The sequence below is a fragment of the Nestor notabilis genome, unplaced genomic scaffold (assembly GCF_000696875.1).
Source record: "Nestor notabilis isolate BGI_N333 unplaced genomic scaffold, ASM69687v1 scaffold5522, whole genome shotgun sequence".
Lineage (NCBI taxonomy): Eukaryota > Metazoa > Chordata > Aves > Psittaciformes > Psittacidae > Nestor > Nestor notabilis.
This window is the reverse complement of record NW_009917786.1, coordinates 49945-63374: the sequence shown is the minus strand read 5'-3', so window position 1 is coordinate 63374 and position 13430 is coordinate 49945.

The window sequence follows — 13430 nt, the reverse complement described above, 5'->3', positions numbered from 1 at the left end:
AGGAATGCACAACAGGACCGGGATAAGACAGCAAGATAGTGGGTTCATTTTAGTAAGTACTCTTTATTAAATAAAGCCCAACCAATGAGAATCCAGTAAAAAAGGTGTTACATTTGGCATTTTATATGTGGAATATAGAAAATAAGACCTAAGAGGAAGACTGACACAGCAAATCTCGTACGTGAACAGAAATGATACAAATGTTCAGAGTAAAAAGGAGTTAATGAATTCAGTGACACTTAGTTATCATGGAGCTGGGATTTTGCCATCATACTTTGCTCTTCCTTCTCAAGACAGTTTTATTTCCTTTCCTGCTCTGTGAATGACTCACGGAAGGGAGAAGCTGGCTCACTGTTTCAAATGAAGTTGGCTTCACAATGTTGTAACATAAGTAAGCAAACATGCCACTTTCTAGAGCAGGATAAATGTATCTTTTTGGAATTAGTCCCACTTTCATATCTAAAATTACTTCTAAAGTTAAAATTAATTGATATTTTTGAGAAAATGCTCCTGACTGAAGAGGAGGAGCAAGGACTTAATGCAAAAATACCATTGTACTTCTACAGGTCTCAGCACAGAGGATGCTGAAACACGTTAATGTGATTAAGAAAAAATAAAAAATCAGATTTTAGATTAAAAAAAATGCTTAAATTTACAAAATGAAGAGAAATTGTTACATCAGCAAGGCCAGGTGGAATTCAGCCAGAAGCCCTGAAGAAGTTTAAAAAGAAAGTAGCTGATTTTCTCACATGGGCAACAGTTACTGCATCATAAAATAGAAGTGTAAGGATGAAATCTGATTAAATGAACCCAAATAATCACTTCTGAAGTGAAGAGATAGCTGGATAAAAAGTACACTAAATGCTGTGATTTTTTCAAAAGAAAATACGTCAAGGCCCTTAGTGACATGGTTTAGTGGTGGCCGTGTCAGTGCTGGGGTGAAGGTTGGACTTGATGATCTCAAAGGTCTTTTCTAACCTTGTTGATTCTATGATAAGACCCTCAATCCACTAGAATGATTCTAAAAGAAAAATCATAATACAATCTGATAGAATTTATCTTCACTTGTATGTTCACAAAGCCTCAAGTGCTCCAAGAAGTTACTACCATGAAAAGCTGCAGTAAGGTGGACTGTGAAGCATTGAAAATTAGGCAAGCTGAGGGGGGAGAGTAGGAGTAAATGCTAAATATAAAAAATTACGGAGATTGATAGTAAATTGTGGCAGAACTATACTGGGACCACTGATCAACAGCAAATAAATTGGAGAAAAGAATACATACTCCAGTAGCAAAATGAGGTGGAAGTGGTGCTGCTTAGATTATGCAGGACTTAAAACTTTGAGGAAATGCAGTGGGCTGTAGCAGAACGTAAGAAATGGGTGATGTTTACAAATAACAACAAAGTAGGTTCTGGGTGGGGTAATACGAATTTACTCATATGCAGTTAATCAACTATCACTCGAAATTATGTGGCTAAAGCAGTAGAACTTCCATTTAGCAGGCACTGGAACTCACAGTGCCACCAAAATAAATGTTCAAAATGCAGCAATCGGAGCACTTGGCAAAATCCCTTAACACTGATCGGAGTTTTATCAGCCCTCTGAACTGTTGCGTTCATCCTTCTCTCTCCCATATCAAAAAAAAAAAAAGGCAGCTCAGGTAAAAGATAAGTGGGTGATGAGTGGTCAGGAACAAATGAAGTATGTTTGTTTGGGATTCTCTATTTCAGAAGCCAGTATGTATAAACTGGTGGTGCAGAACAGATAGTGTAAATTTTGCAAGGATACAGACAACATGATGAAAATTAAAGGCAACACACTTAAAACTGGTAACAGGAAATGCTTTTTATGACAAGCACAACTGCAAACTCAATCCTGGAGATATTATTGAAGCCAGGGGCTTAGTAAGAATAAAAAAATGGAGTTGGAGATACATACTATATATATATATGAGAATGTGCACAGTTACATTCAATCAGATTAAACAGTTTATTTTGATAAAGAACGTAAAACCTTGTGCTTCACAGCTTTATGCAACAAGCAGCATGTTATTGTTTAGAAGGTTTTTCTGTTGGTGCCTTGACAGTAAATACTGGGAGTATATTTAGATTTCTTTTCATCATAGCTTTTAGAACCTCGCTCTGCAAAACCTGGAAGTAGGCATCATTAGCAGCAGACTGTTGCTTTAGGTTGCAGAATTAAACTGATACTTAGATCTGAACTGGGGTGGCAATGCTCTGTTCAGAAAATTATTTTTTTCCACTGTGGTGAAATACCTCACCAAAATAATATGAATACTGAAGTATTTTGTTTCAAGCTTGCAAGATGCTGGATGCTTTCACTCAGTTCTCATAAGCTTCCTGTGACACAGTTTTTCAAGAAAACTTTTTGACTAATCCATGTCTGATTTCCCCTGCCTGAGATCTGATGATTTTACAAGAGGAGTTTTGTTCAGTGTTCTAGAGGTAATGTTTTCTAATTTACCCTTACTGTACTTCACTTGGTCTTACGAAACGAAAGCAGTTCAGTATGTCGGTGGCTTCACAAGCTGTACAACTCAGGTTTCTGGTGGGGAAGAGCTGTGGGGCTGCTGGAAAGCTGCTGGAATAGCCAGAGCTAATAGTGTGTGAACTCTTCAGAGCACTGCATTACATTCATTTGCCTTGACACTTTTTGAATAAGTGGTGTAGGTGAATTTCCATATAAATGCTTTTGCATTTTGGTTCATAATTTTCATTTAATCTAAAAGTTAATTTTACACAGCATAAATTCTAATCACCTACTGCAGTTGGTGTTGCCAAAAGTGTGCTGGCATCTTGACACAGGGCCATTACAGATACTTGTGCAGAAAAATGCCATTTGCTAGGGCAGGCTTAGTAGAAATGCACATTTTGTTTTTATGAAATTAAGTTACATCAATTGTGCCTCCTGTCTGGTTTTTAGCAAACTTCAAACCAAGTGAAGAATTTCTAGTCTCCAGTATTCAGTGCCATCTTTACATTTTTCCAGCCTTAGCTTTTCTCAGCCCAGAGCCTTTACACTTTCTTTTGATGGGGCTACAATATAAACAAGTGCCACAGTTCTTAGTTTCTGTTGAAATACTGATTATGGCATTACTTGTTAAGATAGTTTCTTGCCAAGTTGATACAGTGTCAGTCTCAAAGTTTAATGATGAGTATATCTTTTGTTTCTTTCTTTGTCCCCAGCAACAAACCGGATCATTTTAGATCTGCCTCTTCTCATTTGAGCATCTAAATAATTACTTCTATCTGTGTGCTCCCACCCATGTTTCCAGCTTAGATAAAATGTTTGCCTTCTATAATGAAATACCATATTTAGAAACTCACTATTGGGGTAAAAGGGTTCTGCCTATAAATGCCAGAGGTTTTAATTTCTTAAGCCCAGAGAGCCTGCCCGTCCAAGTATGACAAAATATTTGCTAGCTTGACACTGGTTTCCTGTTTATCACCTGCTTCAGCATCCATGTAGGCTCAGGAAAGGCAAGAACACAGCAAAACTGAGGTAGGCATGAAGGTTTCTGTTGTATCCCCCGAAGTTTTTGACTGATGGCAAGTGGCTGATTTTAGGACCATAAATAGATGCTTGGTGGGTACTAGGATATCTGAAACTGCTACAAGTACCTTGTGTGCATGCTAACATGTCTAATGGAGCCTAGTGTTCACTGGTGCTTGTTACGACTGTTGCTATGCTCTTGCCATAAAGACAGCACTGATACTTTATTACCTCAGAAACTTAGCTCTATATGGCCTGTATTATTGCCCTTCAATTTCACATTGCTTTGTGTTTTGCTGCTCTCTGGCAGCAAGCAAGGCAGGCAGACAACCAGGGGTCTTATGTGAGACCCACTCTACTGATGAAGAAGCAAAGAACATGGAGATAAATTAATTTGCTTCAGTAGTTCTTTCGGCTGTGTCTAAATTTTGAGTGAGTTTAAAAATGTGGTAGACTTGAAGTCTGTGGGCCAATAGAGCACAATAGAGGTGACCTGCTGACTAAGTTTTCTTGATACTCTGCCCTATTGCCATTACTGAAGTGACTGCCAACAGCTGGTTGCTATCTGAATGAACACTTGGCAGTATGTCGGCATGACCAATTCTAATCAGTTTTTTGAAATGAGCTAGTGGGCCAAAGCACCTTCTGTTGAGCTGCCCATGCTTCCACTGAGTTGTTGCAGGAGAATGCTGCAGGGTGTCACGCTGGCTGGTGTGCATTTGTGTCTTTGCAACACATTGGTCCAAAGACTCAGTAACTTGTAGGCTAACCAACATTATGCCGTCAGTCATGTGGACAGTTTGTATATTTAGATGAATATTGAGAAATTCTCTCCTTTGCTGCTGTTTCTCCCATCATGGGACCATTTTAATCATCTGTTCTGTTTTTACAAGCCATGACAGCTTACCTTTTGACCATGCCCATCTTCTAGAAGGGTAGCAGGCAAGACTCATCTTGAAGCCTTTCTACCTGAAGGTAGAATTGCTGCTGGACATATGGGAAGATGTCTGTGACAAAGAACAGATAGCAATTATTTATGGAGCTGGCCACGTGATAGTAGAATCATCTATAGTTCCTCCTATATGTCTGAGACCACCTCTGTTGCTATGAGGAGGCTTTGAGATCAAGAGACAGCTATGAATTAGTGGATTTAAATCATACTTACCAGTTGGAGGCAGGGCTGCTGGGTGAATATCTCTAAAGAGAAGTACTCCCTGAGTTTCTAAAAGAGCACAGTAACTTCCAAGCTCCAATGCATGTGAGGGAGAGGGTGCCTAAGAGGCTTGCTTCTGTTTCTTAGTGGCTGATGACTTCGGAGTGGGAAATTCTACTGCAAGGAAGATGGACAACAAAGCTCCTGTTCTGCTCCTGGCAGAATCCATAAAGTCATGTGGAACCTGACCTAGTGCTGAGTCCTCAATTTCAGCGCTGTGGGCGCCTGTGACTACATCAACGAGGAGTTTGCTACTCCTTTTATATGGGGCTTCATGGATTTTCAGAGGTATACTGACTGGCATCACTGGCCCATGCTAGGACACCCCTCTCCAGCACCATCTTCTTCACATGTAGATCATGAGAGTAGGAGATACAATAATATCTTGGAGCCAGCGTTTTCACTGATGCAGAAGTCGATGGTAATGGGGAATGGTAACTGCAAACATGTCTTGGGAAGGGGATGCAATAGAATACAGAAGAATTTTCTTTTAGAAGGCATGGGGAAAGCAGCCAAATGGAAGAGGTATTCTGTGGTCATTCTTACCAGTGAAGAGGAATCACTCCTCAAAACAGGGCTTAAAGGCAGCTTGAGTAAGAGAATATGAGGAGGCAGGAGTTTACTCGTAGAAAAGGAAGGAAGGAGAAGAGCAAATAATGTTTTCAACAGCAGAACCAATGTTGCCCATCTTTGTATTGTAGTACCAAGAATAACTTTATGGTTGGATTCTCTGATGCCTAACGAGTTGAGTTCTAACAGCAGCCTTTGCTGAACTGAGGTATTAAATCTCTTTTCTTTCCTAGCTGGGTTGTTTTGTGACCTCTGTAGGAATGTAATGTCTTGAAACATTTCTCTCAGAGTTGAGTGAAATTTGTCAGTTGAAATTTGTCAAGGAGTTCACTTTTCCTCAGGAAGCCTAACAAACAGCAAATTTCCACAAAGAAGATGTCTGTAATCTCAGAGAATAAAGAGGAAACATGTCTTAGGGAAAAAATTGTAAAAAGATGCTCAGGAGAGCTGGCAAGTCCTTGAAGAAATTATATTATGGGTAGACGTACAAATTATCCCAATGTGGAGGATCAAAAGCCTATCAGTGCCTTCAAACGAAAGAAAAAGTGCACAGAAAGCTCTCATTGTTAGGATTAAGCTTATAAGAATAGTAGAACATACTGACATAAAATCAAGGCAAGCCACAAAATGAACTATAACTATTCAGAGATACTGGTAGAAAAAGGAAGAGGCGGTCCATTACTTCAGAGAACAAAAACTGCAGGCAGTGTTGCTGAAGAGTATACAAGCTTAGGACATTGCTTCTAAACTTAGGTAAGAATAATCAGTTATGCAAGTACCTGATGAGGAACAATTTATTAGGTACGTATAACTTTACTATAGTTACAGCAAATGATGAGATTGCAACCCCTATTTTAGGATCAAGGAAGTAGTAAAGTAACAGCAATAATAACAATAGAGTCTAGATTTGTTATCTTAGTGCCCATGTCAGACCAATTTATGGTGGGAGGAAAGACAGTGGGCACATTAGAGGTAGGATCTTGGTGGGGATAATTATCCCCAAATGACTACTGGCAAGAGGTGAGTATGGAGAGATGATGGTGGGTGGATTTCAGAGGGGAATAACATGTATTGATCATATTTATCCAACACAGTGAGCTGACCACAAGATCCATAATAGTATATTGTCTGATTATAGTACAAAACATATATTAGGTCAAACATAGATTACACCTTTACTTTTAATCCCCACCACTGCTGAGGGAGCCATGAACTTCCAGCAAAGGATATGACGGCAAGGGAGTAAATAAATGGTCTTGCAGAGACCCTGCCAGCTGCCTCATCCCATGGAAATTGATGCTGGGAAACCAGTAGGTAAAACTCTCATTTCGAACATCAGTCGCTGCTGCTTTTCAGTTGCACTGTTAATTCTTTTTTCCTTCAGAAAGCATCCTTTAATTTTAAACTTTGCCTACACAAATTCATGACGTTGGGATTCACTGGGTCCCATACTCCTGAGCAATTTTCAAACTTACCAAGCACCAGGGCAAATTTTCCAGTTGATGCTGAGAAACTGGCTTCTGGGGAGGTGAGAATCCAAGTTCTCTACTAAATAGGCCATTCTTAAGCACCACCATCTTCTATGGTTTGTTTCTTTTTAATACTGAGCACCAGAGGATGCTCTGGATATTCTCCCACCATCATCTTCACCTGAGCTGGAGATGACCCAGTTGGAGCTGCAGACAGTGCTTGTGCTATGGAAGGGGGCTGTATCACCATCACAAAAGGAGTTCCCATTCTCTAGACACCCTTGCCTGAGCTGGGAGGGGGAACTGCACTTGCTAGGCTGGGCAGCATTAGGGTGGCACAGCAGAGTCCCTGCAAGATAGAGATCTCAGCAGAAACTGTTCTTAGGTTATTTAATTGACCCACACCTACTGCTTTAGACCATGCTAGCTGGTGTGTACACAATAGCAAGTACTTCTGAGGTGTGCTGGAAAGATATTTTTGCACCATCTGTGGATATTTCCTACCTAGTAAGCACAGGGACCTGGGAGCAATAGAGAAGGGGGATATACTGTGGGATGACAACCATATTATGCGTATTTTGACACTTCCTGGAACTTCTGAGACCACAGCAGCAAAACAACCATTTTTATGTTATCTCCAATCCCCTCACAATTTTAAGAAAAACCCTTCAGACTCTCCTTAAAGGTTTCTGAACAGAAACCTAAAGACTGCACTCTCCTCAGCAGCTGTAGCTCTGCTAAACCATCAAGACCCGGTGCTTTAATTTCAACATCCCACTCTCTAGCAAGTTGTTGAAGCTCTGTAGCAAAGTTGAGTACTTCAAATCCTGCCAGTTAGAGCTCAGTCCTCATTCCCACATAAACACAACCATTTTGCAAACATGATCTGATATTAATTACCCCCCTGGTACCAAAAGTCAGGATTTCCTGATGCAGCCCGCTAATGTAAAATGCATTAGTGAAAATGCTGGCTCCAAGGGGTTAGGTTCTCTAAATAAACACAGCAAAGTTCTTTTTTATTCACAACTCCCAGGCTATTCTGAAAGACTGATTTCTCCAGCAAGAACAACAACAAAAAAAAGACTAAAATCATCCTTGGGTTTTTAATAGGTTATAAATGCCTTTTTTCTATTCCGTTGCAGGAACTGAATGTCAAGTTGTAGATCAATGAAATCTGACTCTTTCTTGCCTTAGAATGAAGTTTGTCCAAGCTCCTTTCTGCAGCCGTGTGCTTTGTGTTTTGTCTCCTGTGACACATGGCTGAGGATCACAGGATAGGATTGCACTTCTGACTTTTGGACTAAGGTGGCAACACTAAAATTCAGGGGTAAAAAGGAAAATTTGTAAGAGCTAAGGAAGATTATCACATATATGTATATAAATCTTAATTTCTAAGGCACTGCCTTAGAATTATTTTTCTTCCACTAAAAATGGGAAGGAGGACTCAAACAAAGCCAGCTTGCAATGAATGAGAAACGTTCAGCTCTGTTAACAAAATGTGGCTGTGAGGCCAGTGATTTCCACCCAAGAAATTGCCCGTGTCCTCATTGGCAATAGCAGCTTACGGCATTGCCGCCTTCTGCCAGTACCACCATGCATTGCCTTCGCATTTGCAGCAAGGCTTGGGCACAATCTGGAGTTTGATCTGGCTTGAGCAGAAAAATAAGGAAGTTAAAAAAAACCAAACAAAAAGCAACAAGCTAAATCTCCCAAGCCATTCCCAGCACTGTCCCAGGCACTGCTGTCCTGGGACACCCAGTGGGCACAGAGGATGGTAAGAACAAGAGACAACAGCAGCAGGAGCTAACCCAGATGTGGTTGCCCGAAGCTACCTCTTGCTGAGCTTCTGCTGCAGCCTGAGTGCCAGCAGCAAACAGCTGGGGCTATAACCTTGTGGTTTGAGGGTGAGAGCATCCTGCCCTGCTTGCATGGAGCCCGGCACGCTGGGGCTGCCTGGAGAGGATCCCAGTGTGGGGCAGGACTGGAGAGCACCAGAGGGAGGTGAGATCTGCTTCCAGATGCTCTTCTGTCTCTAGCTGGCCACGCCACTGGACTCATGAGCTCCTCTGAAGTCCCACGGTATAAAATGCCCACGCTGGCTAATAAAAGGCAGCCTTAAATGCCAGTGGGAGATGCCGCAGAAGTCACAGACCAACAAGTCATAAGCCAGCTTGGACTCCCCTACCTCGCTGATGGCTTCCCATCCTACTTGTGCCCCGGATATTGGAAGGGTCTTTGGAAATGAGACCCAAAGTATCCATCCTTGTTCTGCCTCTTCTATTGTTTGCATTTCCCTACCTTTCCTTTCTTAGGGATCAGGGAAAGGGACTGTGTTTAAGCCCTACTTTAGCCCTTTTATATGCTATAATGAGGCTGAAACAGCAGTAAGAATTTTAATCCACAAATGGGCAACTACTATGCAACTAGATTGTCAAAATAATGTGTACTCAGTCCTCTTCCCATTTCAGAGCAGCTAGAGATATACGTACTGGTATGGTATGATCAGGTACCAATGCAAGCATCTCATCCCCACCTGATTTGAAACCGAAATGCTTGTTTAATACTACTCCTCTACAAATAAACAGATTTGTATCTGAAATGCTGTTCAGCACATACAGTAAAATCTATACAGCTGATGGTCCTGTCACATTTATAAGGAGGGCTGAAACACGCAATAGGTTGAAAGAAAATTCAGTTACAATTTCAACAGAATACTTGTCCAAATTTTTTGTTTGAATCATCTAATGAGGCACACTTAATCACTGGAAAACTGCAGCATTTTTAGAGCAGTTTTGAAATGTTAATTCTGAGAGTAAATGCATCTTTTTATTTATAAACAGTTTATGTATGCCATGTTTGGTTACAAATTTAACTTTCTTGATTCCAGCTAAAATGAAAACCCTTTCTGTCTTGGCATTCTAGCCTGGTATATTCTATTCTTCAGTTGAATCACATCCTGGAAACTGCTTTACTTTTGTCTTCCATGCTTGTGGAGGAGTGACTGGATGGCAGCTTCAGCCTACTCCAGAAATTTTCCTTAATCTGAAAAAAAGAAGTTTGCTTTTGGTACAAGTTTTCTACCAGGGTCAAGATCGAGGGGAGGGGGTTGAGGACTCTGGAATTTCAACACTAAATACCTCTTTTCTACCTGGAGTTTTCAGAATTCATTCTTTGTTGCGTAGGTCTGAAAGGTTAAAAATAACTGCACCTCCTGAGCCTTCTCCCTGGGCTGGGCTCTTCCCTGGGATTCTGTGAGCTTTTTCCACCCAAACTGGGTCAGCCTCCGTGCCTAATTTTGAAATCTCTGGGATGCAACACTTTATAAAAATCAATGAGAACTTTCCCATTATATAATCCCAGCAGTCACATATGATATGCTCTGGCCCAATTCTGCAGAAGCTTGATTTTATATATTGAAACGGTGATTATTAGTTTTAAAGAGCCGTGAGCTCCTTATGGAAAAAAATGGGGGAAATTCTTCATCTGTGGAGTCTTTCCTCTGTCTCTTTATGCAGACTCCCTCCTTTTCAGGCAGGAAGACTACAGTTAAAATGAGAACGTTTCCTGATTGAATTCAAGAAACTGTCTTTTAAACTGAAGGCTGAGAAAGTACATTTTCTTGTGTTGGCTCTGATTGTGTTTGTGATCTATTTTACTCTCTGAAAATGTAATTACAAGAAATGGTAATGAGATCACAAATATCTCTACAAATATTGTTTTTGTAGACGTTTTGATAGCAGAGTTGTTCATGCAGCTAGCCTGTGAGGTCTGGGTAGAACTCAAGCAAGATTAAATAATACAGGGGACCATAACTATCAGATCAATGAATAAACCAAAATCATTTAGGTATTTACGTAAAATATCTCATTGTTTCTCCAGTCTCTGCTTAGAGAGACTCTTCTTTGCTATGATGCCTGCATAATATTTGACAACTTACTGTTCGCATGCTAAACCAGTGTCCATCGTGCTCATCTTTTGCTGTGCTCTGGCTTCTCTAGTGATATCCAACTATTTATAGACTTAGGCTGGGTATTGGAATAAGAATTTCTTTGATCTGTGTTTATGCAGCACCTAGCACAGTGTCATCCTGATGCATGGCAGGGGCTAGAAGATGCTCCTGCCAAGCAAATGAACAGTGTCTTTGGGGTTTGGAAATGACATGAGGAATCATTCAAGATTCAGCTCCAGGAAGTAAATCACTAAGTCAAACTGTTAACGGTAGCTGTGACAGGCCGCTTGGTAGCGATGCATGGTTTGGAATATTATTGTAAACAATTTGACAAATACTTCAGATAATGAACAAAGTAATAAAAAATCAATGTCTCTTCTCAGATAATTTGTGAAAAGGAAAAAGGAGTGTATTTATCAAATATATTGTTTCTGCAAATAGTTCACCTCATGATTTCAGAGGGGAAATAGGTAGGAAGAGAAAATGAGCTCAACAGAACAAACATCGGTTTATATGTCAATATCCTTGTAAATGACAATGACAGAAGGGAAATACAGCTAATACGATAGGGGAACAAAATCGTTTCTAAACTGAGTATTTGGTTGCGACTCTCCCAAACCTCCCCAGCTCTGTAAAGATGACAAATCCAAGGGGTCACACACTGCTGCCTGGTGCACTCTGGCATTGGAGACGGAGCCGCAGGAGAGCCCTGGCTGTGCTGCTCCAGGAGCGCTTCCCAGCTCTCCCACTCTTTCAGTCACCATCCAGCACCATATATTTCCTTTTGCTCTCTGTTTGTCTGCGGCAAATGGCTGTTTGGGAAACAAACAAACAGGCACGTTTCTGAATTCCAGGGGAACAGCAGCCTGGCTCACAGCAGATTTCCTTATGACTTTTTAAGGACAACATTAATATCATTTATAGTCATCTTAATCATTTCTGTTGACAGAAACAACCGCAGAAGAGGGAAGCTTCTTCCAAGAGATGAACTCTGCCTTGCTTGTGGCTTCTCCCTTAATTAGGAAGCCAGAGATATATGTCTGAAACCTACCTCAGATGGAGCTGGGTAGGTTTAGAAGCCCCAGGACATCTGTCATATCAAAACTCAGCTACCTCATGCCCTAGCCAAGGTGCAGATATGTCTGCATGACCTGCTGTCACATCCTGCCCTCGGTGGCATTGAGTTTCATGCAGGTCCCCTCCCCACCTCCCACAGTTTTTATTTCAGTCTGATGAATCATGGTGCTGGTTTTGGCAGGGATAGAGTTAATTTTCTTCACAGTAGCTGGTATAGGGCTATGTTTCACACTTGTGCTGGAAACGGTATTGATAACAGAGGGATGTTTTCATTACTGCTGAGCAGTGCTTACATAGAGCCAAGGCCTTTTCTGCTCCTCACACAGCCCCACCAGTGAGCAGACTGGGACTGCACAAGAAGCTGTAAGGGGACACAGCCAGGACAGCTGACCCCAACTCACCACAGGGATATCCCATACCATTTTATGTCAGGCTCAGCATATAGAGATGGGGAGAGAAGGAAGAAGGGAACATTTGAAGTGATGGCGTTTGTCTTCCCAAGTAGCCATTGCACATGATGGAGCCCTGCGTCCCTGGAGATGAACATGCCTGAACTTCCCTGCCTGGACATGGGAAGTAGCGAATGAACTCCTTGTTTTGCTTTGCTTTACCTGTTAAGCTGTCTTAATCTCAAGCTGTGTGTCTTCTCGCTTTTACCCTTCCAATTCCCTCCCCCATCCCACCGAGGGGGAGTGAGCAAGCAGCGTCAGGGTGCTTAGTTGCCAACTTGGGATTCACAGGCAGAGAGGAACATCTGCGCCAGAGGAACAATAACTTATTTTGTTTCTGTTTGGACTCATTGTGATTTTTATGGGTTATTTTTTAGTCTGATCACATATAGGAGAAGAAACTGGTAACACCGTAGCTGAGATCAGGATGGAGAGCAAAGCCAGAGGAGTAGGGAAAATCTGCCTGCACCCAAACCCCCAGTTGTCTGCAAAACCACCAGCCAATGACCTGGGAAGGCAAAGCAGTCAAGTGTGTGTCTGTGTGTGTATGTATGTATGCGCGTGGGTAGTGGGGTCTTGCTAGTGCCCGTTTGCTCTTCCTTTGGAGCAGATACTCCTCCTTGCTCGTGTGGGAAAAAGCAGAACGTAAGGTTTGTACTTTCAGGTTCTGCTATACAAAAAAGGCTGGAAGGAGTCCAGAGAAGGGCCACAAAGATGATCAAAGGACTGGGAAGCCTGCCATGTGAGGAAAGGCTGGGAGAACTGGGTTTGTCCAGCCTTGAGAAAAGCAGGCTCAGGGGGGACCTATCACCATGTCCTAGTATTTAAATGGTGGCTACAAAGAAGATAGGGACTCTCTTTTTGCAAGGAGAAGACAAAGAGTGATGGTTACTTCTGAGGAGATTACACAAGTTACTCCTGAGGGGATTCTGACTGGATGCAAGTGGAAAACTTTTCACAGTGGTAACAATCAGCCATTGGAACAATCTCCCCTGGGAAGTAGTGGATTCCCCAGTGTTGAACACTTGTAAGACTCAGCTGAACAGGGTGCTGGGGCATCTTGTCTAGGTCATGCTTTGCCTAGAAAGGTTGGACCAGATGACCCTTAAGGTCCTTTCTGACCCGGTATTCTACGGTTTCATGTTCTCCTCCCCTGAGAAGGATGGCTGGCATTGCCCTTGTGACGATGAC